Source organism: Panthera onca, chromosome A3 (assembly GCF_046562875.1).
Source record: "Panthera onca isolate mPanOnc1 chromosome A3, mPanOnc1 haplotype 2, whole genome shotgun sequence".
Classification (NCBI taxonomy): domain Eukaryota; kingdom Metazoa; phylum Chordata; class Mammalia; order Carnivora; family Felidae; genus Panthera; species Panthera onca.
Genome location: NC_138341.1, coordinates 100281 through 126527, shown reverse-complemented (window position 1 = coordinate 126527; position 26247 = coordinate 100281). Strand labels below are relative to the sequence as shown.

General features: G+C 39.3%; 1 long non-coding RNA gene across 1 annotated transcript; it reads left to right on the top strand.

The window, feature by feature from the left end:
* Positions 1 to 969: 969 nt before the first annotated feature.
* LOC132687517 (uncharacterized) lies at positions 970 to 23845 on the top strand. The gene is made up of 3 exons (XR_009614169.1): positions 970 to 1053; positions 7265 to 7369; positions 23673 to 23845. It is a non-coding gene; the product is annotated as an uncharacterized LOC132687517 (long non-coding RNA).
* The last annotated feature ends 2402 nt before the right edge of the window (positions 23846 to 26247 follow it).

Sequence of the window (26247 nt, the reverse complement as noted above, 5' to 3'; positions counted from 1 at the left end):
ACATGGTCTCTAGTCAAAGGAGCAGCCCAGAGTCCCCGGGACCGGAGCCCTTGCCATAGTGAGACCTGCCCTTGGGTCCCGACTTGCTGTCACCCCACACTTTCTGGAATTGGGATGCCACAGCTCCTCACCACCCACAGAACTGTGCTGATGCTGTGCTGCTGCCCTACCCCTGGGCCCTAAGTCAGGCTTTTGACCTGCCATCCCTGGGGCCACACTGTGGCTGCACTTTGCACCCTGGGCCCAAGTCACTGCCGTGTCCTCATTCCTAGGCTCATGCTACTGCTACATCTCACCCCCAGCCCCAAACCTGAGCCCAGCTGGTGAGCCCCAGAGGCTCAGTGGTGGTCTACACACTCTCAAACCTCACACAACAGCTCCACCACTGCAGCTGCTGTTCCTGTGTCCCATGTCCCAGGTGCCACAGCAGCTAAACGTACCCCTTTCTCTAGCTCCGCTGCCCCTCTGAGTGCTGTATGCCTGATCCGATGCCAAGAGGGCTCCCCTCAGCTTAGCTCTTGCTCCCTTGGAGAAAAAGGAGGATAAGAGGACCTCAGAAGCCTTTGCCACCAAAGACCCCAATGGCCTTTGCCACTGAATGTCCAGCACACTCCCCTAGGACCCCTGCAGTGTTCCCCAGCACTGACCTCAGTTCACAGAGCTGTACAAATACCCTACTGCCATGCCCTCCCCAGAACTAGAGATTCTGCCCCCTACCCTCCCCCTCTGCCACCCCTCCAAGCTGGTGTAGTGCAAAAGGCCAAGAGAGGTGGTGCTCCCTCCACTGCACAGACATGAGATAATTTTTGTTTCTAGGGACAAAGAGGACTAGATATTAGCTGTAACTCCTACATGATGACTTGGGTATGTTCTGATGACAGGCCCTTCCATCTATGAAATGACGGAATTCTGAGAGTGAGTCCTACCAGCATTCTTCCTAATATGTCAGCAGCACTGCAATAATGGAAATTCAGGAACACCTCAAGAGTTACAGCAGAAAGAGGCAGGGAGATTATCTTGTTCCATAAATTGCAGAAATGAAACCAGATCAATGTAAGCCCTCATCATAAATCATTCTCACTGGGAAATTCAGCCATTGGCACTATCTTCCTGGCGGAGGGAAGGAGACACACATCTGTTATCAGTAAATATTCTGTCTGACAATAGAGGACTCTCCTTGCCTGGGTGTAAATAGTACAACTGGTTTAGGCCCACTAAGCTGTTCTAGATTTCAAACAAAAACAGCTGGGTATGTATATCCTGAGCCAGAAAATAGCCTCACTCTAGCAGTTGGAAGATAAATACCAAGCCAGAGGGCCTGAAAGAGACTGGGCATTAAATAGAGACAAGACAGCATTAAATATACTTGTGTGGGAGCCAACATTTCGAACTGTGAGACATTAGGAATCTATTGACAACCTATTAAATGTAAATGTCTATTAACAGACTGTTAGCAGAGGGTGATAAAAAGAATATTTATACTTCAGTGCCATGGTATAAAAATGAAACCTGGGGCACCTGGGTGGCTCAGTTAAGCATCTGACTTTGGCTCAGGTCATGATCTCATGGTTTGTGAGTTCGAGCCCCACATTGGGCTCTCTGCTGACGGCTCAGAGCCTGGAGCCTGCTTCGGATTCTGTGTCTCCCCCTCTCTCTGTCCCCCCCCCCCCCCACTGATGCTATGTCCCTCTCTCTCTCAAAAATAAATTAAAAAATTAAAAAAATAAAAAATAAAAATAAAAATGAAACCTGGCATGATTGTTTGTACACTGACGAGCTGTACCCTAGGCAGCTGCCACATGCTGTCTCACAGGGAGAGCCTGTCTCCTTTCCTGCCATCTCACTTGATATTTGTCTGGAATAGGGGCCTGTAGCACTGTGACAGGCATCCCCTGTGGTTCCCTAGCCTGAGTTTGCAAGTGATCGCAGCCTACCACAGCTGACAAGCTCATCACAGAAGCGTTTTGAGTCCTACTTATTGACTTTAGGGTTTCATGTGCATATACATGAGAAAGATACACACAGGGCTTATTGGGGAAAACTGTATCTACTACCAGAGATTTCATCAACTATCTACAGTAGTACCTGGAGTCCTTCCTTCTCAAGAGGAAGACTCTTTATCTGAACAGTGTGAAATAAGAGCTCCAGAACCTTCCAGATTTGGTTGGGATTCTAGCTCACCATTTAATGGACTGTGTGATTTCAGTTACATTAAAAAGAAAAGAAAAAAAAAAACTCGTGAAAATCCCACTGTTACTTTTAGGGAAACCATACTAAAAATAAATCAATAATGCTTGGGGAAAAGGAAAGCAAATTTCACCTTAAGTTATGGTATTAGAAGTTTAGTTACCAGATTATTAGTTAAACTAACGAATAATGAGTGTTTATTGCTTCTGTATTGGTTACCATACTAGCCACAAAAAGCAAGTATGAACAAAATCAATTATGATCCCTTCCCTCACACATTTTACTGTCTAGTGGGAAAAATATATACTAATCAAATAATCACAACTGCAAATAAGTAAATTTTCTATGATGACAAGTGTAATAAAAAGATAAGTACAGGGAGCCATGAAGTGTATAAGGGGGCTTGAATTAATCCTGATTACTGAAGGGTCCCCAGAGAAAACCCTGAGCTACATACAGGAAGAGGGCAAGGAGGAGAGTATTCTTGGCAGAGAGAGTATCAGCATAGAGAAAAGGGAGAGGACCAGAGCAAATGGGGGAAAAACAAACAAACAAACCAACCAACAAACACAAATAGATCCACTTATATCTAGAGTTCTGGGGCCTTCAGCTCTAAACTTTATGCAGGATACTAATGACCTGGTCTATCCTGAGGGTGACAACCAGGGTGGTGGGGGTGCTAGGAGCTATACCATTCTAGGAATGGTTGAGGAAACCTGGAAACAGTCTGGAGAAAAGTAGAATGACGTTAAATTGTTTAAACTCTCTATGAAAGAAAATAAAGATTTATCTGCATTGCTTCCATTGGCAGCTAAAAAAATCACAGGCAGAACATGAATGCAGATAGGTTTCAGTTCTACACAGGATTACAGTTAGGATAAATCTGGTTGAAATTTCTCAGCGTTCCCATATGTAGAATTCTACATAATGCCATGAAGTATGTTTTTCATTTACTATAATTTTTAGATTTTTTTGTTATTTCAAAATTTGATATGAGGGTTATGTTGCACGGAACACATAATCATTTCTCTGAAATCCTTATCTACTTTTTTTCCTATACCTTTTCTCAAAAAGGTAGAATCTCAAGGTCCTATTCTTAGGAGCAAAATTTAAATGAAGTCATTCATTGAAGCCATTTATTTGTTTATTTATTCATTATTTTTTAAAAATAGTTTGGGAGTGCCTACTATGTGCCAAGTGTTATGCCAAATGTTGGGGATGGAGTAGTAATCAAGGCTGATATCCTTGATAATAATTCTGGATCTGCGTGCCATTTCTCAGACTTGAGGTTCAAGACTCAGCTCTAGTCCAGTTACTATGCTTTTCTCTAAGCAACTAGAACTTATCTCTTCCAAGTTGTATTACATTTGATGTGATACGGCCTCTTAATTTAATTAGCTCTCTGGAGAGTAAGTCAGTCTGCCCACTGTAATATGACCAGTCATTGCCCACAAGTCAACACCGGGCCACCATTTTACCCTGGTGAGTTCCTCAGCCTCACTACCAGCTTGGAGGATGCCTTAGTGCAGACAGCACCTAGAAACTAAGAATTGTTTACTGCCTTTGATAGGGAAAGAGAAACTCAAGTTCTGATATATTCTAAATTCTGATCTTTGGGTTATCTTTGTCTATATTAGTATCTCAAAAGTGAAAAAAAATCTTGCTGACCAAACTTCATAATCTTTCTATGTAATAAAATGACAAAGAATATTTTTATACTTTATTTCACTCACTCAACAAATATAATTTTTTTAAAATGTCTCTTATTTATTTTTGAGAGAGAGAGCACAAGCAGAGGAGGGGCAGAGGCAAAGGGGGACAGAGGATCCAAAGCAGAGTGGTCTCTGAGCTGACAGCAGAGAGCCTGACATGGGACTCAAACTCACGAACTGCAAGATCATGACCTAAGTTGAGGTCAGACACTCAACTGACTGAGCCACCCAGACGCCCTCAACAGATATAATTCTAATCCAACTCACACCAGATGGTGATCTTAATTCTAATTTACTGCCTTTCCCTGAGAACATCACAAAAGAATAGTTTTGCTGGTTAGCATAATGTACTACATTCTGGAGTGTTAAGAGTTACATTTTTCTTGGTTTTCTATTAGAAAGTCAAAGTTAAAGCCTTGTCTAAAACAGAAAATTGATTTATGCTGTAATTCTCTTTGACCTGGTGAATATCAGTTGTTTTTTTTTTTTTTTTTTAAATGATATTTTATTTTATTTTTTAAATTTTTTTTTTGACGTTTTATTTATTTTTGAGACAGAGAGAGACAGAGCATGAATGGGGGAGGGGCAGAGAAAGAGGGAGACACAGAATCAGAAGCAGGCTCCAGGCTCTGAGCCATCAGCCCAGAGCCCGACGTGGGGCTCGAACTCACGGACCGCAAGATCGTGACCTGAGCTGAAGTCGGACGCTTACCGACTGAGCCACCCAGGTGCCCCTATCAGTTGTTTTAATGTCAAGAATGAAAAAGTGAACAAAGCAGTCTTGCAATTATGTGAATGAACTAGCACAATGGCACCTTGCTCTCCTCCTACAGACCTGGGATTTATCTTCCTTGTAGGGCAGGCTTTTTAAAGCTCTGATGCCACCATCTGGGCTCTGTAGTGAAGGAAATAAATCACAAATGACTTTTTAAAAAGATAACACATTCATTTCAAATATAATACTTAGCTGTGAGTTATAGTCAGAAAAAAATACCTTCATTGACATTTTTATTTATTTTGTATATTCTACCAAGATCCTTGGGCACATGGTGTCACAGTGACATGAGTTCTGGTTCTGCAATCAGAACTGAGTCTCCACGCTTGCACTTACTACTGTGAGACCACAGACAAGTAACACTCTCTTTGTTTGCTTCCTTATCTGCAAAATACAGTGCCTAATAAATTACTGTTTCAGGATCGAATGACATAAAATATGTATACTATCTGGCACATAGTAAGTGCTCAATAAATGGTATATTAATTCCATTGATATTGGCACATTTTAGCATTTTTTATCCTGCATAGTGTTGATTATATCTAATTTATGTTTATCAAAAGTTACATCTTAGGTTGTTATTACTATTTCTATCCTAGGAATACATATAAAATAAAATTTGTCTCAAACTGCCTCTTCTTTGTTTTATAAGGACTAAATATGATAATGAATTTAACAGAAAAAAATAGTTCTTGAATATTATTGGCCCAAATCAAAGTAATTTATATGAAATAATATCTAATATTTTATTTAGAGGAATCAAGGTTATATGTCAACTCTTAAACCTGACTTATGAAAGCTAATAAGCAGGTGAGGAGGTTTAAATCCTTAAACAGGTCACAGTGCTCTAAGATTAGATAACAAGATACAAATGAACAAAGGGTTCCAACTCTTGGAACCTTTAATGGGGTTTCCAAGTTGGGCAAATAATGAATTATGCAATGCCAGTACAGGAAAACACGTGCCAGCAGCTTAGTGAAGATGTTTAAACTGGAAATACAAAATAAAATATCCTCAAAAATAGAGAAATATACAGAATACAAAATACATTCCATATAATCTCACCCATGAAACAACTGTTCTAAATTTGTTTTGTAAATCACAGAATTGATATATGGACATGAATGGAGAGACAGACTATTACCAGAAATAACATGAGCCTGGATATACTGCTTTACATCTTGCTATGTTACTCACACTGTATTATGGATGTGGTTCCTAACATGAAATGAAATCTACCAAAATGCTACAATCAGCTGAATTTCATATTTATTCCTGGTACATTTTTTTAGTGCAACGTCTCTTTCAACAAGATTAAAGGATAAACCATTTACAATCCGGAACTTAAAAAAAAATACTGTGTACCTAACACAAATATAGAGTTGAAAAGCTTTTCAAGCCAGATGTCCAGATGTTTTGTTTATATAAATCTGAACAGGTAACAATTTAGAAACGTTTGCATGTCTGTGGGAATTTATCTTTTCATTATTTTATTTTATTCTATGTTTTTAGTTTTCAGGCTCTATTTAATTGTTTAGATTAATGTGGAAATTATAAATTATTAATATCAATAAAGAATATTTTAAATTTTGTTCTGCCTTACCAGGTGGTGCTAATTTTTGTAGCACATTTGATTTGCTTTCAGGAAACCATAAAAAAATATAATTTTTGCTAATTTCTTAGCTTTTCCAAACTAAGCCTAAAAGTCAAGATAAATTAAGAATGAAGAGTCTTTCAGTATTTGGATAAGTTGACAGTCAACCTGTAAGTCATTACTTTAAAGTACACACCAATTACGTGTGCATATAACCAGCTTTTCAAACAAACATAGCCTCTACCATTTACACAAATCGTAAGAATTTCTGTTAGTGTAACATCTTGGCACAGGCAGCATTGGTTTTTGTCAGCTCGTAAGTATTCTTTACCTTGAAAAGTTTATACTATTCCTCTGTGGACACTCTCTTACCAAAAGAAAAGAAAACAAAACTTCTTAAAATGTTACATGCCCAATCAAATCACCAAGCAGAAAGCTTACAATAGTTTTCCTAAGAAATTGTGGCCAGGTGAGTCAAGTCACCAACTTAATAGGGTCATAAAAATGTCAGAATTATGCAAATACTTTGCAAAAGAAGTTAAACAGTATACATTTTATGGTTAGCTCACAAATTTCCAACTCGTTACACCACTGTGTGAGCACAAGGATCAGAGGACAATAAAAGAAAAAGTCGTCCTGCAGAAAGTAAATTCTAGATTAAGAATTAAATATTGTATTTCTTTCTTCCTTTTTTTTTTTTTTTAGATCAGTTTCCTTCTCCTTTGGGGCTCACTGACTAATATTTGTTTGAACTATTCATTAGTAATGAAATGTAGCACAAGCTGCCTACAGTTCCCAACCACAACGAAATCAGTTTAACAATTAGGGAGTATTTTGTTTTAAAATTTCCTAAAAAAGTGGCATATAATTTACATGGCAGTATGGGTCTTGTAGTTTAGTTTATAAGGACACTTTACTTTCAGTACTAAACAAAACATGATATACAAGATTTGTATAAACAAGTGTTCAGATATGCTTTTTTTTCATTTAATTTAGAAACAATCATCAGGCAAAGACCAATGGAGATAACCCTAATAAATCTGGCTGTATGGTTAATGGCATACCTACTATAATATAGCAACCAGGCTAAGCGATATGCAGGTAAGATCTCATTTCACCCTCCTAACAACAATAGAGTTGTTTCAAATATGGAAACTGAGGCACAGAAAATTTAGTAGCTTGACTCCAGAGGCAGCATCCTCAATATCTCTAATCTCTATATGGACCAAGGGAAAATAAACCCTGCTCTTTAGTTATTTCTCTTTATTCTTAATACTTGCATCCTCAGTGCCATACCAGGAGTGGTTTTTCAGGGAAAGAATTAAAACTGTTATGTTGGAAACTGGTAAGTTAGACCTGGCAGTTTTGGGGCGAGAACAGCGATTTCCTCCTGCCTGAGAACGCTGCTAATACACACTGTTACTAAGAAGAAATTGAATCCCGGGGGAGGGCTCCGCGGTCTAAACCTTAGGAATCAGATTTAAAATAAAGAATTCTCCATGTACTTAAACAAATTAATAAAATTTTATAAAAAATTGCTTTTAAACAGAAGCAGTACTATCAAATAGTATATTTAAACAAACAATATTTAACCTTTTCTGTGTAATCTTGAACTAGTGATTCAAGATCCGTCTAACCTTGTCCTGGTCATTGAAACCCCCCTTGAATTGTTTTAGAGTTGTAACTGTGCCTCTGGCTCCCATATGCTCCTGGGATTCATGTCATCTAATCAAAACACGTGTTTTGGCAATATGTCATTTCCTTCAACATATGAATTCAGCTGCTTTTAAAGTTGATGTTTAGGGATACTTTAGCTTAAGAAATCATTCATGTAACAGTGGCCTTTTACAATCTCCTCCCCAAGCCATATAGGAACAACCATCCACAGGTTTAAGGCTGCACAAAAGAAAAAATCAGCTTGGTAGGGAAGAAGTGGAGGTGGACAGGAGGGTAGGTTAAAAGGAGAGGGGAGAGGAAGGAAGGAAGGAAAAGTGAGAACCTGAGAAAAGCAAAACAGGAAAATGAAGTTGGTGTGGCCTTCCCTTCCCAGGCTTGAGTCTAGGGCAGCACAGTAATGAGAAGAACCAACTGTCTGATCTGCCCTCCCAAGTCTCAACCAGAGATGCTGAGGACACCTTCAGCCTGTCCCTAAGTTCTACCACCCAGTGACCATGTATCTACCTCTACTGTGATCATTATTTCTCAATATGTTTTCAAGTGACTGTCTAGGGTGCTACAGAACTCCCTTGAGCATTTTTTGCAGATCTAGTGGTCCTGAACTCCCTCAGCTTTTGTTTATCTGAGAAGTCTTAACTTCTCCATTACTTTTAAGGGTAAACTTGTTGTATATAGGATTTGGGGTTGCCTTTTTTTCTTTTAGCACTTTGAATATACCAGCCCACTACCTTCTGGTCTCCAACGTTTCTGATGAGAAATCTATGATAATCTTATTGAGGATACCTTGTATGTGACAAATCACTTCTCTCTGGCTGCTTTCAAGATTCTCTCTCTTTCAACAGTTTGGTTATATGTCTCCATGTGACTCTCTTTGAGTTCATCCTAATAGAATTAGTTGAGCTTCTTTCATATTTATATTCATATCTTTCATCAATTTGGGGAAGTTTTCAGCCATTATTTCTTCAAATATTCTCGCTTCTCCTTCTGGGACTCCCACGACACACATATTGGTCTGGCTGATGTTCTCCCACAGGTCCCTAAGTTCTATTTGCTTTTCTGCAGTCTTTTTTTTCTTTCTGTTCCTCAGACTTGATGTTTCCCACTGTCTTACCTATAAGTTTGTTGATTCTTTCTTCTGTCCATTCAAATCTGTCTTTGAATCCCTCTAAAGAATTTTTCATTTCAGTTATTGTAATTTTCAACTTCAAAATTTATTATAGGTTTCTTTTCCAGTTTTCTGCCTCTTTATTGATATTTCCATTGTGTTCATACACTGTTATCTCAACTTTCTCCATGTCTTCTTTTAGTACTTTGAGATTTTGAGACGGTAGTTTTAAAGTCTTTCTCAAGTATGTCTGCCAGCTGGTCTTTCTCAGAGATAGTTTCTATTGTTGTTTTTTTCCTTTGTATGAACACACTTTTCAGTTTTTTGTGTGTGCTTTGTATTTTTGTCATTGTTTTTGTTGGAAATTGAGTGTTTCAATCTAATCATATCATAACGTTGGAAATCAGATTCTCTCCCATCCCCAGTGTTTGCTGTATTTTTCTATTTGCTACCATGATGTGGGGTACTTCATTGAAGCAAATGGCTTTTGAACTGGATAACAGATTAAGCCTGGAGGATTTTTGAGATGTATACAAGAAAAAAACCTATATTGCCATGAAGAGACAGTAGAGATATGGATGTTAAAGACAATTCTTCGACACCTCAGAAGGTAAAAGAGAGCTGGAGAGAAAGCGTCCATGTTCTTGGAGAACATATAAATAATCATGAACAGAATGTTGCTGGAAGTAGGAACATTAAAGGGCATTCTGATGAGTCTCAGATGTAAATCAGGAATGGCTATTGGGAAATGGAGAAAGGTAATCCTTGTGATTAAAGTGGCAAAGAACTTGGCTAAATTATGTTCTGCTTTTGGTGGCGGGGTGGAAGATAGAATTTGTGAATGGTAAAATTGAATATTTAGCTGAGAAGTTTTCTAAGCAATATGTTGAAGGTGTGTCCTAGGTCCTTCTGACCACTTACAGTAAAAGCAAAGGGAAAGACATGAATTAAAGGAATTATTAAGCAAAAAGGAACCAGAATTTGGAGATGTAGAATATTCTCAACTTATCTGTATTGCAGAAAAAGAGACACAGAGAGGGGGAGAGAGAGAGAGAGAGGGAGGGAGGGAGAGAGAAATTGTGTTCTAAAGAGAACATTAAGGGTACGATTGAACCACAAATGTAATCAGCCACATCAGCAGAAATATGGAATGAAAATGGGATTATATGAGCAGAATTAGTGCCAGTTTTAACTGAAGAAAACGAAGATGGGACAAAATGAAGGAAGGCTGTTGGACTTCTTAGATTCTACAGGACAGGGCAATAAAGCTATTCAGCTGTGAATATGTGCTAATATTTAAGAAAATAGAAGAATAACCCTGAAGTTGACTCAGAGTTCATCAGGCTACCTCCTGGGCTTCAAAGGCTGTGGCCACTGCTGGGGCCACCTGAAATTTGAGAGTGAAACTGTCCAGAGCCTTAAGGGTAGGATCCCTGCCTGGCAAATCCATGGGTGTAAGACCCACACCTGACAGAACTATAAGGGTATAACCCCTGCCCCAGTGGATCCAGAAGGCAGGATCACCACCGCAGGGAGTCACAAAGGCAGGGAATCAACCAAATAGGATTGTTCTCAAGAGTTGAGATATAATGCAGTTTTCCTTGTTATGTTTTGAACTTGCTTGAGACCTATCACCCTTGTATTTCTCCATTTTCTCCTTTTTATAATGGGAATATCTAACCTATGTCTGATCCCCCCACTATTATATTTTAGAAGTACGTAATTCTCTGATTTTACAGGTTCACAGCTGGAGAGAAATTTTGCCTCAGGATAAATCATACCTCAAGTCTTACCCATATCTGAATTAGATGACATTTGCTGAGACTTAGACTTTATACTTTAAGGTTGATACAGCAATTGCACTACTAGGTATTTACCCAAAGAATACGAAAATGCTAATTCAAAGGGATACATGCACCTCAATGTTTAAAGCAGTATTATATACAATAGCCAAATTATGGAAATGGCCCAAGTGTTCATTGACTGATGAATGGATAAAGACACAATTATCTATATCTATATCTATCTCAGCCTTTGAAAAGAATGGAACATTACCATTTGCAACAATGTGGATGGAGCTAGAGAGTATTATCCCAAGCAAAATAAATCGGTCAAAGAAAGACAAATACCATACGATTTTACTTATATGTGGAATTTAATAAACAAAACAGAAGAGCAGAGGGGAAAAAAGAGAGAGAGAGAGGGAGGCAAACCAAGAAACAGACTCTTAAGTGTAGAGAACATCCTGATGGTTACCAGAGAGGAGGTGTAGGTGATGGGGGTAGAGGAGAGTACATGTTGTGATGAGCACCAGGTATTACATGTAAATGTTGAATCACTAAATTGTACACCTGAAACTAGTACTACACTGTATGTTAACTAAATGGAATTTAAATAAAAACTTAAAGTTGATGGTAGAATGAGGTAAGACTTTGGGGCTGTTGGAGTGAATAAATGTATTTTGCATGCAATAAAGACATTGATTTGGAGGGGCAGGAGCACAATGTTATAGACTGAATGTATGTGTCACCCCAAATTCATATGTTGGAATCCTAATATCCAGTGTGACTGTATGTGGATATGAGGGCCTGTGATGAAGTAATTAAAGTTAAATGAGGTCGTAAGGGTGGGGGCCCAGATCTGATAGGATTAGTGTCCCTATAAGAAGAGACACTGGCCCACTCTCTCTCCACCATGGGAGGACACAGTGAGAGGTGGATGTCTGCAAGCCAGAAAGAGAGCCCTCACCAGAAACTGACCATGCTGCACCCTCCTCTCACACTTGCAGCCTCTGGACCTGTGAAAAAATGAAACTCTGTTATTTAAGTCACTCGGTCTATGACATTTTGTCATGGCTGCCCAAGCAAATTAATACAGTGCCAACTAAGTTACTTCAGAGCATAGGAGATGTTTGATGTTTGTTAAGGGATTCGAGTCTGTAGAAAGGAACCAAAAAGACAAATATATCCCACTATATAAAAGCACCAATATGTATAGGCCTAAATGAGGGAGTTGGCATGAACATCTAATTATAGAAAATGGTCATGCTTCAAATACAAATTAGAAAATGATCCATCCTTTTGTGCTAAAGGAAGTGTCATTGTCTCAACAAGATTATCTCTTAAAAACTCCTATAGTGTAAGCATAATTCTTAATTTACTTCACACTTAAAAGGGAACTAAAGAGCAATGCTTCTTGATAAAAGACATTTCCTAACTAACAATAATAATAATGAAAATAATTAGGGTAACAATAGCACTTGCCTTTCTGTTTTATTTCTTTGTTGGAAGGAAAACATTCATACATTTACACAAACTGGTATTCAGCATCTGTTTTGCACCAGCAGGTGTATAAACACTGCAAGTAAAGTGAAATTAAATGTGGTACTTGCCTCATGAAGTATATTTCATAGCAAGAAATAAGATAGAAACACACATAGTTTGCTCCAACGTAATGGGAAACAGCCACTAAATGAGTAGGGCCAGTTCTGTGACACGAGTAGCTCAGTGTATCTTATGAAGGAAGACAGATGTGGCAAAGCCTCACAGCACTTCAGGGAGTTTCTTTAAATAAAGGTAGGCATTTATTAGGTGGGGAGGAAGGGGCATGTTCTGGGCATAAGTAACCACATCTAAATTCATTTGCAATCAGAGATCTTAGAAGAAGTTAAATAGTTAAATTACTTGCCTAAAGTCACCCTTCTAATAGAAGAGTCAGCACTTAAGCTCAGGTCTTCTAATGCCAAATCTATCGTTTCACTATTGGTAAATTGTGTGTGTGGTAACTTTCAGAGATGCTGGTTCCTTCCTTGTGACAGGAGATGTTGTATTCCTTACCTGTTGCTACATATCCAATTGCTCAGAATGACAATAGTCATTTGTTGTCTCCCACCCTTTCCACAGCTCAAGTCCTGGGTTGTCTTGAGTGTCTGTAGTTACACATCAACTGAGGCTACAATCATCTGAAAGTTTAAATGACACTGCAAAGTTGGTGCTGGTTGTTGTGGAGGCTTTAGTCCTCTGCACATGGACTCTCTCTAAGATGGTGACTGGATTCTCCAGAGAAAACAACCCAACAGGCCAAAGTAGAAGCAGCAATGCCTTTGATAACCTCCCCTTTAAAGCCACAAACTGCCTCCATATTGTATGAATCAGATAAAGCCATCCCTGACTTAATGTCAGAGAATTAGACAAAGTCTAATTAGACAAAGTCATGGATATCAGGAGACATACTCGGGGCCATACGTCATTATATTCATACTTTCTATAGCAATAATTTTATATGGCTAGAACAAAAGCTTCTATATAGCTAATGCCTTTAAAAAGTTCTCTGTAATCCTTGAGGGGCACCTGGGTGGCTCAGGCCATTAAGCATCTGATTTTGGCTCAGCTCACGAACTCACTGTCTGTGAGTTTGAGCCCCGTGTCCAGCTCTGTGTTGACAGGATGGAGCCTGGAGCCTGCTTTGGATTCTGTGTCTCCGTCTCTCTCTCTGCCCCTCCCCTGCTCACACTCTGTCTCTCAAAAATAAATAAGTGTTAGAAAAAAAATTTTTTAAGTCTTTATAATCCTTGAGAAAGCATGACAACAGATGTCAGGATTACTCCTCTGAGGCACCAGTCTTACAAGGGCCCCTACAACTTCATGAGTTTTGCCTCTGGGATTTCTACCAGGGACTCAAGGTGAAGATTGGAGGACAATCTCCTCACACTTCCAGTAGAAAGACAGGTTAGGAACCATTTGAAAGACATCTGGTAAAAGCAACCAGTAAAGTATACCCAGCATATTCTGTTCTCCATCTGCCCTCAAGGAAAACTCCTTTACCACAGCCAAACCCCTTTGGGAAGGAAATACCAACTCCAGCCTTCCTGTCTCACTTAGGGGTGAGAAAATTGCTGAGAAACACATTTGAAACTCGAAGCCAAGGAGAACAGGCTCACACAAAGGCGGAGGTGTAAGCACAGTACTGTGGAATGTTTACTCCCTACTTTCACCTTGCCACAGCAATAGGGCTCCCATGGGGACATGACATCAGAAAGAGCTGTGAGACTCAGACCCTACCTAGGGATTCCAAAGAAACCCTAAGACATTAGGGGAGATAAACATGGGGAAACTAGAGAAAACTTTAGCTTCCACACCTACAGCTATAGAAAGTACTAAACACAGCCTGACTCCTAGCCAGACACACATAAGTCCTCACAGTAATGGTCTATTTACCTCAATTCCTTTTACTATATACATCATGGCCAGCTTTCAGCATCAAATTACAAGGCAGGCTAAAAGGTGACAAACCCAGTCTGAAGAAACAAGTGAGCGTCAGACCCAGACCCAGATTTTCCAGAGGTTTTGCAAAAATTAGACTAGGAACTCAAGACAGCTATGATTATTATACCAAGTGTTCTAATGGGAAAAGTAGACAAAATGCAAAGACAGGTAATGTAACTAGCGAGGTAGAAATTAAAAGAAAAAAATAAAAAATGATAGAAATAATAATTTAAAAAACATGGTAATAGCAATGAAGAATGCCTTTCATAGACTGGAAACAGCCAAAGAAAAACTCAATTGGCTTGAAGATATGTCAATAGAAACTTCCCAAACTGAAAAGCAAAGAGAAAAATCAACAGGAAAAAAATGGAGCAGAGTATCCAAGAACTGTGGACCAGTTACAAAAGGTCTAACACAAGTATGACAGGAATACCAGAAGAAGAATGAGAGAAAGGAGCAGAATAAATGAGGTGATAATGACTGGATGAGAATTTTCCAAAATTAAAGATAAACCCCAAACCACAGATCCAGGAATCTCAGAGAATACCAAGCAGGATGAACATACTCCTAGGCATATCATATTCAAACAAAAAGAAAAGAAAACAAACAAACAAACAAACAAAAGTCTTGAGAAAATCTAGAGGAGAGGAAAAAGGAAACACCTTACCTGTAAGAAACAAGGACAAGGATTGTAATGAGTTTCTTTTCAGAAACTTCACAAGCAAGAAAAGTGTGGAAAGGAAATATTTAAAGTGTTGATAAAAAGTCGCACAACCTAGAATTCTATATCCCACAAAATTATTCTTGAAAAGTGAGGAAGACTTTCTCTGGCAGATCTGAAGAAATTTGTCTATTGTGAAGCTCACTTGCAAGACAGGTTAAAGGAAATTCTTTACAGAAAAGGAAAACGACGAGGTCAGAAACGTGCATCTACATAAAGAAAGAACGAGCATTAAAGAAGGAATCAATGAGGGTAAAATTAAATCTATTTTACTCATTCTTTTTAAAAATTGTACTTGTTCTTAAAAAATATATTGATCTGACAGCCTTTTTCAAAATAATACTGCGACAATGCACTGGGTTATTATAGGTTATGGAATGAAAGAATTAACAGCAATGGTAGAGGGACAGAGAGCAGGAGTGAGGTGCTGTTACAGGACACCTGTGCTTCCTGTGATGTAGGAAGGGTTAGCGAAAGTAACGTTCCTCTCAAATGTATATTGAAAACCCTGTTGCAACTACTTCAACAATGTTTGAAAGACATACAACTAATCGTCTGAGAAAAGACAGAAAGTGGGATCTTTTAAAACCTTTGTTCACAAAAACCTTTCAAATGCTGGATCCATGCTGGAGCATGGGGTGGTTCCATTTTTGAGTTATGAGGGACCTTCGTACTGCTTTCCACAGTGCCTTCACCGATGAGATCCCCATTTCAATTCTTTTGGGTAAATATCCAGAAGACAGATCGCTTGAATTATGTAGCATTTGTTAGGAACCGCCATGCTATTTCCTACAGTGGCTGTACCATTCCTACAAACAGCAGACAAGGGTTTCAATTTCTACATCTTCACCAACACTTACTCTTTTTTGTGTGTGTGTGATAAAAAATCCTAACGGGTATCATGTGCTGTGTCGATGTGTTTTTGATCTGCACTTCCCTGATGTTGACTGACGGTGAACAGCTTTTCATATACCAGTTGGCCGTTTGTATGTCTTCTTTTGAGAATGTCCCTCAGTTGGGTTTGTCACGTTCCTTCCTAATTTAACTGATGTCATGCATCTTTGGCAAATATACCACAAAATGAGGCTATGTCCTCCTCAGTGCATCCTATGGGATGGTACATGATTTCAACTTGTCAGATCAAAGTTTATGTCACCTTGGATTGTTTGTTGAAAGTCATGTCTGGTAAGCTTCTCTACTGTAAAGTTACTATTTTTTCCTTGAAGGATAATAAGTACACAATAATTGGTCTATAATCTTCAAAACTGTCATGCATTAAAAGACAAAGTTACAAAAGATGAGAAAAAGCTGAGATTCTTTAATTTGAAAGTAAAATAATGTCTATCTTATTTAACCAAACCCCTTTTTTGTATATGGAAACCTGTTTCCAATGAATAAATTGGCTTTATTAAGCAATCTATTGGGGATTTTATTTTAAAATAGAAAACATATTTGCATATTTAATGAGTACTTTGAAGTCAGAGTTTGCAAAAACTGTTAAAATTTTTTTTCATACAACTGTAGATTTTTGTGTCTAAAGATGTGGTATTTGTTCACAGTTATTCATAGAAAGATGTCTTTGTCCTGTACATGTGGAAAATAACATGAGGAATTTAAGCTTCCTGCTCATGATTAACAAAAATATAACATACACCATTTGGCCTCTTGTTATTATCACTAACAAGGGGTTAAGATAAAAATACATGAATTGTACGTGTGTGTGCTTTTTCTAAAAAGCAACAGATGTCCATGGCATTAAATGACACAAGAACTTTCAAATTATTTTGGTATCAGATAAAGACTACCAATTACTAATTTCTGGTAATTAATTACCAATTACTATTTTCCCAAGTTTCTGGAAGACTGCATTGCTGTTATGTTTATAGTGTCTTGCTTCATGGCTCCCTTATAACCAGTAGCCTTGGGTTTCAGGGTTCTCCCTACTTGAAAATCTTCCACAGATGAGCACACCTTTTGACTTTCTTTGACTCAGTGTGGCCCTTATCCCTGCCCCCTACACGTGGCAACTGTGAGCAGGTGGTTAACGTTAAATAAGACACACATGCAAATGACCAGTAGGTCATGGCCCAGACTCCCCATGGAAACTTGGGGGCTTGCTCCTGTCAACCTGGGTTTCCCCACAACAATTTCACTCTGCTTGCTTCTGGCTCTTGCCTCTGATCTGACATTCTCAAGATAGTTTTGGCTTGGAACTTTACCAACAAGTGTCCCACTTGCACTTTGCTTTTGATCTATCCCCTACCTCAAGCTGATTCTGTTCATGAACTTAACCATAAGCCTCAACAATGCTCTCTGCTCCAACTACCCTGGCCCCTTCCATGGGCATCCAAACCCTGACGGCTATGATGGAAACCCTATGTTCCTTCTCCACCTACTTCTTGAGCAATCTTTCCTGTTTCAAGTTACGGCTTCAAGCTAACTTGAATCAGTGCTTGAAATGCCTTCTACCACAAGGATCAATAACTCTTTATATAGTTTATAGTATGCTTTTCACGTGCCTTTGTGAGGTAGGCATGCAATGATTTATCATCTGTTTTGAAGATAGTAGGACCCAGATTCTGAGAAGTAAACTGATTTCTTCAAAGGCATATAGCTGGTAATGGACAGTAAAGACAAGGGCCCTAATTTTGTACTTTAAACCTCGTTCTTCCCTTAAACCATAGCTGCTTGAGTTGTAGCACTTTTCGAGTGCAAGACAACATCTGACTTTAGGTATTATGGATCGGAACAGGTGCTGTGTGTATACGTTACTTATTAGAGAAAATGTTTTTAGACCGTGGTTCCTATAACCAGACAATAATTCCTCCCTCCCTGCCCCTGAGATTCTGTTCAATTACCTTTGTACTGAACAAAGGATAGTAGAAAAATTAAAGACAACTCACTTGTATTAGATCGGACCCTTAGAGAAAGGGTGGCAGAGTGGCAGAGTGTGTTAACACAAACTAGGAATAAGAAGGACCTAGGTTTGAGTCCTACCTCTGGGGCTAACTAGCAGTTTTAGCTTATAGCGTTCAATCTCAGTTTCCCATTTGTTACTCTGGAATATTAGTATTTTGGTGCATAGTGTCTAGTACATATTAGATGCCCAATTAGTGTTTGATAAATACTTGACAAGTGTTATTAAATTGAGGTGTGTGTGTGTGTGTGTGTGTGTGTGTGTGTGTGTGTGGTTTCCTGGGGGAAAAGGTTTGTAGCTTAATTACGAAAATTAAAATGCAGATAATAACACTGCACATGAAGGGCCTGGAACATAATAGGTTCTCCACAACTGGCAGCTGTAGGGTTTTATGTGAGGTAGGTGCTGAGATAATGAGGAAGGCAAAAGGTATTGCATTTTCTCAATTTTAGAGTCAGGAAGCTAATCTGAGCAATTTTTAAATTTAATTCTTTCATTCCACAGATTAAGTTTATCACTGATATCAGGAAGATACAAGTAAAAGGAAAATTAGAAAGGTTCCCACCACAAAAATGTATAATAGTTGATCCTCACAACCACCCTGTAGTTGGTAGAGCAGATATTAAAATCGTCATTTATTGATGACAAATGAAATCTCATCTAGTGACTGCAGAGATAGGCCTCAATCTCAGTTCTTTGACCTTAAGACCCAGTGCTCTTTCTAGAGTCATTAATTTTTAAGTCAAGAAACAATACCTATTTTCAGCTTTGGCAGCAATTCTATGTATCTATTCCTGAATTCAAGTTACTACATATCTGTTATTTCTGCTGTTTTTGTCTTGTTCTTCCTACTTATATAACATCCACCACATCTGTCTTTAGATTACATAAAAAGGAATAAATAAAAACGCCTCGTCTACTTTGTGTTTGTGCCAAGTGCCGGCTCAGAGGACCCGCAGACAATGAATGTTTTCTGAGAGCAGTGCTTGGAATATATACGTACTTTTCTCTTGTTTTGATTAGTGCCTAATGGTTTTCCACTTCAGTTTTTGTCAGATTGTCCTGAAATAGTAATAAGTAGTAACAGGAGAACAGGTTGCAGTGTTGGTTGGGACTTCTGGGGAAGCTGGCACCGTGTTAGAGATCACTAGCTACAGTACCAACATGGGAAACAGTCTCCAGGAAACCGTCCCACTTGAATCGTGACGATCTGCTCAGTTGTGATCTCACCATCAAGGCTGCAATAATTCTGGAACCACAAGCCACGGCCTTGATGCTAATAGGGATGTAGGCCTTTATTTTTCTTGCCTTTATGTTATATGCTTTGCCAGCTTGCAAATGAAGACTCTTAAGGAAAATTTGGCATGGCTTTCCTTAGGAGAAAAGCATTGAGACATCATGCTGTAAAAATTCAATAGAAGAGTGGTCAGAATATAAATGTTTAGAATAAAAATAAAAGGAGAAGTTTGGTCTCTGGCTTTACCACAAGCTAAATGAAATTGAGCTACTTGCCGAAAAACTCTATGGTTGAATATTCTCATCTTAGTTAAAATAATAACTGTAAGACTATGACATAGGTAAAATTTATGAATATAAGGTAAAATAGTTTTATAAATATACAGCAATTTATATAAAAAAAACTCATAGCATGTTCTCTGGTGTCACCTCATTTATCCCCAGAAGCCCTCGTATCCCCATGTTCCTTGTAGGGAGAGCAAATCGGTGCTCTATGGCAAGTTACATCAAAGTTGGAAGAATAATGCATATCTTTTGACCATGGGAGTTTGGGTTAGCTACCAATCTGGTCAGGAAAAGGAAACATGTTTTATATGGTTTTTAAGCAAATTTCCTGCGGAACATTGGCTGAAATCGCCCTTTACACATCATTTCTCTTTACATCTTCACAGATTAGATGTACTCAGCATGAAATTGAGGTCAGAGAAAGGCTGAAGGCCATAATGTAAGCACAAAGCAAGTCACAGGCAGCTCTTTTAAAGGTCACTTATAAAAATTATTAAGAAAATGAGATGTCGTGATAATATATCTGACTGTTTTCTCCAATATTTAAGTGCTTGATTCTAGGGTTAATTAAAAATCGAGGAAAATGGTATATAGTTGACCTTTGAAAATGTGGTATTTAGGTCCACTGACCCCCCCTGCTCAATTCCAAATCCATGTATAACTTTGACTCCCCCAAAACTTAACTACTGATAGCCTACTGTTGTCTAGAGGACTTACAGATAATATAAAGTTGATTAATACCTATTTTGTGTATTAGATTATATGCTGTATTCCTAATAAAGCAAGGTAGAGAAAAGCAAATGTTAGTAAGAAAATCATAAGGAAGAGAAAGTACCTTTAAGGTATTTATTTACATTTAAGTACATTTAAGTAAAGAAAGTACATTTAAGGCTGTATTTATTGATATCATAAGTTTATATATTTATTAATAGAAATCCACAAATAAGTGGACCCACACAATTCAAACCTGTGTTGTTCAAAGGTTTCAATTGTTTCAAAAGCAGTTGTTTCAATGCTAACCTGGAGAAGAAAAAAAAGAACCCTCAATTTGAACGTGAAGTAAAGAATGTATGTGCTACCGTCTAGCAGACAAGTCCAACACCTTAATTCCCAGTGCCACAAAAGTTACTTTTCTAAAGTTTATTTATTTATGTTGAGAGAGAGAGAGAGAGAGTGCAGAGCCCAACATGGGGCTCGATCCCAAGCATTGTGAGATCATGACCTGAGAAGAAATCAAGAATTGGATGTTCAACCAATGGAGCCACGTAGCCACCCCACAAAGGTGCTTTCAATGACACAATCCTCGCTCCCAGGAAGAGGGGTACGGAGAGGTGTGTAACCCTGAGAAAGAAAAAAGCTGCTCTTCCTTCACCTCTAGGACCTGGACTGCTGCCCTCCCTTTGAACATCAACATTGGGAAAAGAAGAAGGTAAAACCAAGAGCCCTTGGCAATCACGCCTAAACGTGTTCAAGCCACAAACTGCTGAGTGCCCCTCCCCCCGCCAGAGTGGGTGCCAGCTGCCTGTCTACCTCAGTCATCCTCCTTCTCCTGCATGAGAATTATTGGGGCCCAGCTGGAAAATCACCCAGCTCCTGGGAGCGTCTAGCCCACAGCAAAGCCCTGCTTCCTTAAACTCTCCTAATTACCAAACATAAGCCAAATCCTAGTATAGGTTCTTTCTAACATCCTCTTGGTAAGATGCCCCACTGTCCCCTGTGATGTGTTCTCCCCTTCTTAAATGAATCATAAGGCCAACTTGTGCCCTGGCGAGGTTTGGCTGGAAGACATTAACACCAGGACAAGTTATATAGGACATGCCGGTGATGTTTCATTTATTGATCTGAGTGGTGGTCACATTAGTGTTCATGTGTTCATTAAAACACTTTTTGTCTTTTTTTATTCAAATATAATTAACAGAGTGTTATATTACTTTCAGGTGCACAGTATAATGATTCAACAATTCTATACATTACTCAGTGCTCATCCAGATAAGTGTGATCTCAACCCCCTTCCTTAGATCACCCGTCACCCCCCCCCACCTCCCCTCTGGCAACCACCAGTTTGTTCTCTGTATTTAAGAGTTTTGTCTCTTGTTTGTTTGTCTGTTTTATTTTTTAAATTCCACATATGTGTGAAATCACACAGTATTTGTCTTTTTCTGACTATTTAGCATCATATCTTCTAAGTCCATCCATGCAGCAAATGATAAGATTTCATTCTTTTTTATGGTTAAGTAATAATCCATTTGTATGTACCATGACTTCTTTATCCATTCATCTATGGATGAACACTAGAGTTGTTTCCCTATCTTGGTGGTTGTAAATAATGCTGCAATAAACATAGGAGTGCATATATCTTTTTGAATTAATGTTTTCATTTTCTTTTAGTAAATACCCAATAGTGGAATTGCTGGATCATATGTCCTGTCTTTCCTTCCTCTCTCCCTTTCTTCTTCCTTCCTTCTTTCCTTCCTTCCTTCCTTCCTTCCTTCCTTCCTTCCTTCTTTCCTTCCGTCCTGCCTTCCGTCCTTCTTTCCTTCTTTCCTTCCCCCCTTCCTTCCTTCCCTCCTTCCTTCCTTCCTTCCCTTCCTTCCTTCCCTTATTTCCTTCCTTCCTTCCTGCCGTCCGTCCTGCCTTCCTTCCTGCCTGCCTTTCCTTCCTTCCTTCCTTCCTTCCTTCCTTCCTTCCTTCCCTCCTTCCTTCCTTCCCTTCCCTCCTTCCTTCCTTCCCTCCTTCCTTCCTTCCTTCCTTCCTTCCTTCCTTCCTTCCCTCTCTCTTTCTTTTTTTCTTTCTTTACTTTTTGAGTCAGAGAGAGACTGTATGAGCAGGGAGAGGGGCAGAGAGAAAGAGAGAATCTTAAGCAGGCTCCATGCTCACCACAGAGCACGACACAGGCCCAGTCTTACGACCATGAGATCATGACTTGAGTGGAAATCAAGAGTCAGATGCTTAACCAATGAACCACCTAAGTACCCCTCTATTTTTATTTTTTTTGAGAAACCTCCATATTGTATTCCACAGTGGCTGCACCAGTTTGCATTCCCACCAACAGTGTTGCACCCTGCCAACACCTGTTGTTTCTTGTGTTGTTGATTCCAGCCATTCTGACAGGTGTGATGTGATATTTCATTTTAGTTTTGATTTGCATTTCCCTGATGATGAGTGACGTTGAGCATCTTGGTCATCTGTATGTCTCCTGTGGAAAAGAATATCATAGGAGTATAGGAGTATAAGAATATCACAGGAGTGGTAGTATTTGTTAATAAAAGTAATTTTTAAAAGTCTGCATTGGATGGAGGGATATATTCCCTAGCCCAGGAATAAATATTCTTTCAGACAAATCACCATGCAATAATTACACAAATAATAATTAAAATAGTTTTAAAACTATTAAAAGTTTTAAAATAGTTTTAAAACAGTTTAAAATAGTTTTAAATTTAAATAGTTTTAAATAAGTCTCATGTTTAAACATTAACAAAATGGGGGAGAAAAAAAGAGGCATAACAGACTAGTATTCCAAAATGTAGTGATAGTTTACATCAATATGAACATTCTTGTCTCTGTTTTCTCTGATCAAATGCACTTAAACTCAAACCAGCAAACTCACTGAAATTAATGCGGTAGAGGGACATGAGCTCACATGGGTTTCAATCAGTGAAGGAGACACCGACGACTTCTCATGTTGACTTTTGGTTTTTGGAAGGAATCGCCAAGAACCCCCATGAGCGGGTGTTCCTGACCAGTGGCAGGGACCAGGTGTCAGGCAGATTTGCAGGTACCCTGCCTAACAGAGACCTGGCTGTCTTCCATGAGTGGCTTCTAAGACCCACTGAAGTCAGCTCCATCAACACCTAGTAGCTAGTGGGGTCAAGGCCAGAGTGGAGGATCAATAGGAACACTTTTATGGGCCAATCCTGGAAGAATATGCATTGTTCTGTCCATATTCTACTGGCTGAGACTCAGTTGCATGAATTCACCCATGCAAGATGGGCTGGCAAATGTTGTCCCTCATGGGCATCAGCTTCTTAGCCAAATATTTGCACAATATGTGCAGTAAGGGGACAAAAAATCTTTGGTGGAGAGCTGTCCACCTACCCATCCCTACCCCCAAGTGAAAAATGTGACTTCTGTTATGTTAAGCCCATGTAATTTTGTGGGATTTTTTTAAGTTATCACATCTGGTTTATTTTCTTCACTAGTACCATGGGGGAAATTCCATACCTCAGAGGGATGACCGTCGACTACCAGTTGACTGCTATCAAGATGTGGAAGTAGAGGGAAAGGAGATGGGGCAGTGGAGAAGCAGCTAAGGTGGGTCTTTCAAGAGACCTGGCCATGTGCATGAGAAGTTCCTTCATTTATCAAACAAGTGTGTAACACCTACCACAAATCAGGTGGTGTACTAAGTGCCTTGTCTTTTTACAAATGTTAACCTATTTAATCCTCATAACAGCCTATAAGCAATGTGGTTATCCCCATGTAGCTAAAACAGAGTAAGTTGAAGTAAGATCCTTAGTAACCTTCAGCTAGCAAGTCACAGAGTCAATATTTAAACCAGCCCATGTGGCCCCAGATCCTCTACTCTGGCCTTAATGCATTGTTTTATGCATTATGATTTGGGAGATTCAGAGGACAACTGAGCAGTTATCTTCAAGGCAGTTGAAGGATCTGAAATGTTAAAGGGAGCTCAGAGATGAGGAATCCAGCATTTCTCCAAACAGTAACCATCTATGGCTATAGGTGTTATGGTATCCACTGCAATGGGCATGAACTATGAGTAGATGGTATTATACCCATTTTACCAATTTTGAATAGAAGTCTAAGAAAGGCCACATGCCTTGCCCAGGATTTCACATCTACTGACTTAATGGAACCAGGCTTTGAACTCCCATCTAACTCAAAAGGCCTCCGTTTTGCTTCTCTCTCTCTCTCTCTCTCTCTCTCTCTCTCTCTCTCTCATTTGTCTTTCTTTCTTTCTATCTTTCTTTCTTTTTGTGAGAGGGGGAGAGTGGGAGAAAATTACTATTGATTCATTTGCCCAAATAGAAAGTTAAAGAGGAACATAAACCAAATCAACCAGAAGATACTTATTTTCCATTTTCCAGATACCAGATAGCAATCACCTCATTATAAGGTACAATAATCTTACTCACAATTCCTAAATAATACATTTCCACTATGAATCATTGCTAGGTATGGTATGCAACCAAAGGGCATTTTATTCTTCATGACTCACATCAAATGGTTTCTATTCTAAAACCTAGAAGAGAAAATATTATGCTGACAGCTAACTAACCAGAAAGCTTCTGCAGGTGTTTCCATGACAGAGCTGTAGTAAGCTATCATGAGATTTACACTTGGATAAAATGGAAAGACAGCCCTTTGGGGGTTTGGCTTGCCTTTTGATTGATTGGAGTTAGTATGCTGAAGGGGTTCTGCCTGCCCAAAGGTCCCAAGCAATCTAAAGCTGTCACTCATTTTGCCAACTAGTTACCTTTTCCTCACGCCCTTGGCAAGGTTTCAGTGGGTGTCCAGAGAGTTTGCTGGTTGTTGTTTCTGTCTTTAGGTTTACGTGGCTGCAGGGCTCCCATCACTGGAGCCCAGAGACACTTCTGGAATACAAGAGATGGAGTTTTAAGGCTAAAAAATCAGTATTAGTCTGTTCAACTGGAGAATCACAGATAACTTTAGCAAATTTAGTGAATTTAACTACAGAGGCAAAGATGTGCCTTAAGTGTCTTGTAGGAGGTTGTCAGGGAAATGGGGCCCACAGTCTCTCAACTGCCTTCAAACACACTTTGTAGCTTAGGCAACCTGGAGGTTTCAGAACTGACAGAAAGAGGATTTCTGAGTAAAGGGGAAAAAAGGCATTAGAGGAATAAAAAATGCTGATTGTATCAGAGACTTTTGCACATACTGCCCTTCATAATCCCTGCAGAACCCTGTGAGGAAGGTGGAATTATCTCGTACAGCTCTGGTGAGCAGCCCTTATCTCTTATCAGACTTTACAACTAGCAGTTGACAGAGCCAGGGTTTGGCCCCAGTCCGTCTGGCTTTAAAATCAATGTGCTTTCCCAACCCTGTGTTGACTCACAATCAGAACCTGTTGTATGGGCCCTAAACTGGAGCAAATATGTCCACACAGCTGTTCCTCCCACGGTCTACCAATGACCTCAAAACTAATAGAAAAAGAAATCCAAAATTAATTAACTTCCTTTTTTTTAACATTTATTTTTTGAGAGACAGAGTGTGAATGGGGGAGGGGCAGAGAGAGAGGTAAACACAGAACCGGAAGCAGGCTCCAGACTCAGAGCTGTCAGCACAGAGTCCCATGTGGGGCTCAAACCCACAAACCGGGAGATCACGACCTGAGCTGAGGTCAGACGCTTAACCAACTGAGCCACCCCATCACCCCATAAACTTCCTCCCTAAAGTATAAAATAAATTGTTAAACTTCGCAATTATCTCTGAAAGTGTATTTCTGTACAGGTTTTATTTATCTTCCCGTTTAATCCACATCCAATTCTTAGTAATTGATTTTGGAAACTTCGGGTTCCCTCCCGCTCAGAGGAGGATGTGATGTCCTCAAGTGCAGCATCACCACACTTTTACCGGGTCCCTGAGGGCTGCTTGCCCCTTGGCCACTGAAAGCCGAACCACAGCCTTTTCCCCACTGGCCCTCATTTCTCGGCACAGCCATGGACAAAATAATTAGGTTTCTTGACACAGGTTTTTAGTTTCCACAAACCTCATCTGCTCTCTTAGAACAGGTTC